Raw genomic sequence first — 4,359 nt, 5'->3', positions numbered from 1 at the left:
CAACTGGTATTTTGGAAATTTATTTCGTTTCATGTCTCGGCTAATATTTACGGTATTGGATTAAATGTTACTGCTCAAATAATGGAGTAAATACGGCTTTTCATGGGTTTGTATAATTATTTTCTCGAGAACTGATATAATTGTCATCGGCTTTCTTTCAGAAAATTCCGAGAATTAGATACTTACTATATATGTATATTGGTTCCAATTGAAAGTTCACAGCCTGTAGTTTAAGATGGGTGTTCAGGTATTCCTCATAAATGATACATTAGGTAACAGCGTGGAAAACATTTTCTTTATAATGATTTATAATTATTTTTATTCAATATAAAAGCCTTCCATTGTCTGCTAATCTTCACCGTTTCTGAAATTTTTATTTATGTTGGATCATTTTCATAACTCCTAATAAATTTTATGTATGAAAATACTTCGACAGTTTCAATATTTATATTTTACGGGTGGAAATGTAGATTTTAAAAATGGTATTATAAACATTTTTTTGAGAGTGCAGTGTGCTTACTGATAGTTGGAAGGGCGGATAGAAAATTTGTTTAATGTTCTGAATCAAATTAAATAAAACGAAAATCGTGTGTACTTATAACCAATGATTTGGCAAGGCTGCCTTCTATATGGCTATCTTGTACCAATTACATTTGCAGGATGGATATAATAATGCTGGTCCATGGTTAGCTCCATCATTGGCATTAACGTACGCACAGTGAGCGGAGATTTCTCAAAAATTTTGAGAGAGAGAGTCGAAAAACATGAGTTTGGCAAGACAACATACTTCCCATCTACAAGTACACAGACGTGGCCTGTTGGAAACAGGGACTCAATAGGTAGCTACGACTTTCAAGTAGTAGAAGTTGTTCTCTAGGAACCAGCACCAGCAACAATGTAATGCCAGCTTGGAGATTCGCCAACGGATAATCTCTCTGACCTGTGCTCAGTAAGCTATTCATGGGTAGATCCGTGTCTTGAAACAGACTCTGTACAAGTTCCTTATCTTGCGTGTGCTTCTTTACGGCGCTGAAGCGTGGATATTGAAGACATCGGATAAGGCGACACTAGGTGCTTTCCAAATAGGGATAAACCCTGAGCTGTATGAACTATCCGGTGACATTGACGTAGTCAAGCGTATTCAGGTACAATCGTCCGCATGGATGACAGTGCTCCAGCTAAAAAGGTATTTAATTCGGACTCGGCTGGTGGTCAACGCAGAAGAGGGCGACGGTGTCAGCACTGGAAATAGCAAGTTATGGTGGCCCTTAGTAGTCTTGGTGCTACCAATTGCTGACAGCTAGGACAAGACAGACAACGCTGGAAAAACCGTTAATCTCAAAAAGCTAAAGAGATATTGTTTTTTTTTTTCAAAACACTACTCTTTCAGAAACTGAAATGCAATTCTGTATTGTAAAGCTTAAAGAATATGAAATACAAGCCAAAATTTCAAAATATTTACCCGCTCGGCTATATGAGGAAAAGTTATTGCTCATCAAAATGCTAGCGCACTTCTTATTTAAGATCCAATATGTCTATAACGAATTAGGGCTATTCGCACGATTTGAGTATGTTCCAGAATAGGTTCTTTGGGCTCGAACCACGCCGCAATCATCAGCCCAGAAGCATGATATCGAAGTAAGATTTCACATAAAATGTAGTAATTGTCCAAGCCCAGAACAAAGAATAGCACGAATAAGAAATATTTTTTCCAAGCATCACTTAAGCTAAATAGTGGTCTGATCTGGCTGGAGCCAAGGGCAAGACTAGGACTAGGAATTTAGAGTTCACGATCACGCACATTCATGTATCAAACTTTAGTAGCCCTTCACGATTTTTAAGAATATTCCGACCAATTTAGATTCCGCTTAGGGAAATATAAATTCGAAGTATACATTTTTAGCCTTGGAGGAGGAGGACCTGCGAGAAAAGGGGCATATTTTATGTATTTCGCTAACGATTATTTATTGTTTCAATCAAGAAATGTCCAAACAAAAGATAGAGCGCAGTTTTAAATTTTGTCGAAAAATTGCCAATAAAATAATTTTAATAATTAATAATTATACATTTGATTTATGATGTTATTGAACTACAATACTATACATATGTATTTTATGTATTATCGAATTTTTTGAAAAATTATGATTTTGAAAATTGATTTCATATTCACAAACGTACAAAATCAGCCTGAGAGTGGCGCCTACAGACATTTTTCGAATGCTCGTGATATAAATGTATGTAACATAAATAAATGAATGAAGTAGTTATTGAAATGATTTCAATTTTGGAAAATTAAACTGCCCCTTAAAAAGGGACTTATATAGTACGTATGTAGAAAGATACTATTTAAAATCAGTCAGATAAAGTGCAGGTCACAAGTACGTAACTTTATGGTGCTGGGCGGAGGTCATTTATGGTAACTGGATCTGATATTAATTGATGGCTTGTTTGATTACAATGATGATTTATTTCTGCCTGGAAGTCTCCCACCTGCCCGCATTTAATTATTGAAATTTGCAAGGGTGTGAAAATTCATTACGAATATTATTTAATAATTTGCACAGTGTTTTTTTTTACAACGCTTTGCATATTATGTAATTATTGTAAACATTCGTACATGTATGAAACATAAAAAAAAACAAACTAAAATACAAGTACAACACATTAGAGCCCTTTTTGCTTAAATTATAAATGGCTAAATAATTGTTATAATATGAATATTATATTTAAATTCCGTGTCTGAGTCAAACCAAATAATATTAACATTGTGAGTGTAATTAGCGGTGTACCGATCAAAAAATGTGTCCCAGCCATCAGAATGAAATTACAAAAATGTGGACATGAAAAATATGTTAACAAACATTTTTGGTACAAGCAGACACATGCACATACATGCACATACTTGTACAAACATACATATGTACACATGCACATACATACATTAATAGTACACAAAGCTTTGTAATGGCTATGTTTGTTAGTTAGGTATGTGCCCCTGCAAATGTATTTATAGAAATATAATGCACGTACAAATTAAGGAAAGCGGTTTTAATTAGTGGGTTGTGCTGGTCAGCCGTGCGTCACACTCTATAGTGGGGCCCGATGCCAACCGATGTGCCGTGACTGAACTACAATGGCCGCCCCTGATAGATAGTCCGATTTGGTTTTATGGTCTCTGTTGGCGAAGTCATTAGCAGACGGTATTGACACGATTTAGCTATTTGCGTTCCAATAAAAAACACCGCTAGAGTCAATCACTTTAGTGTGCGAGTATCAGTTTAAATATCAACTGCAAATCTGAATTTAGTCTTAGGGAATATTTTTACTTAGATTTATACTTTTAAGATTTTATTTGATTTCATTTGTTTGAGATTTACTTGACACCGTTCAGTGCAAAGAATTATTTGGCCGTTTGAAGATTTTATTTCTGTAAACGAAATTGCAGTTGTGTTTATTTTATTCTTATTGTGATTTAGTTTGTAAGACTTTGCTCATACGAACTAGTTCATAAGATCAACTACGATAGCTGCGTTATCGATATGTAAATTATTCATTCCTGTTGTTGCTGTAAACGAGTTAGAAACGGCCGTGACTTATAACTTATGAATAAACGCATTTATAAAATCGTGCTACAAGTCTTTTTTAAGGAGATTGCGATAGCCTATGCCATTTAAGGAGAAGAGAATGAAATAAAAAAGTCGTAGAAGTAAACTACTTCTACTTTCGCTCATTTGGCACTGATTCCGCAGTCAAAAAGTATTCAATGTTTGAATATGTACGTCGAATATGCTCAGGATATTTTAATTACGATATTATATACATGAAAATTATGCAGCTGATAAAATATACATATGTGCACTTAAGACTTTGTATTCCGAAACTTAATTTATTATGTGTTATATTTTTGAATACTTTTCATACTAAATAAGTCAAGACATACCCAGAAAATTAGAAAATAAAAGGAACAATGGTGACATGACATAACGCCCGAGGACTTATCGCCCGAAAATAATTTGGGCGTTATGTCCGTTTTTTTTTCGGACATAAACCCCTTCAAAGTTACCAAATCAAAATGAAATGCTTGTAAAAGCAGATCAAAGGCATAAAATTATAAAGTACATATAATTAACGCAACATTGAAGTACTATATCAAATAAAAATGACTGCATAAAATAAGCAGTGACATAAAAATATGCAGTATTTTTTGTTTTGTAATGTTTAAGGTCATTGATTGCTAATATATAAAATCCCCTTTTAACTAGAGGTTAAATGGTATTTTAAATGGTATTAAAATTTTGTTATGTCACGTTATGTCATGTCACCGGAAAAATACAGATAGTTCATACAGGCGTACATTGT

Source organism: Scaptodrosophila lebanonensis, unplaced genomic scaffold (genome assembly GCF_003285725.1).
Source record: "Scaptodrosophila lebanonensis strain 11010-0011.00,11010-0021.00 unplaced genomic scaffold, SlebRS2 tig00000061-arrow-pilon, whole genome shotgun sequence".
Taxonomy (NCBI): Eukaryota; Metazoa; Arthropoda; class Insecta; order Diptera; family Drosophilidae; genus Scaptodrosophila; species Scaptodrosophila lebanonensis.
The sequence above is the reverse complement of the archived record's forward strand: the minus strand, read 5'-3'. Positions refer to the sequence as shown.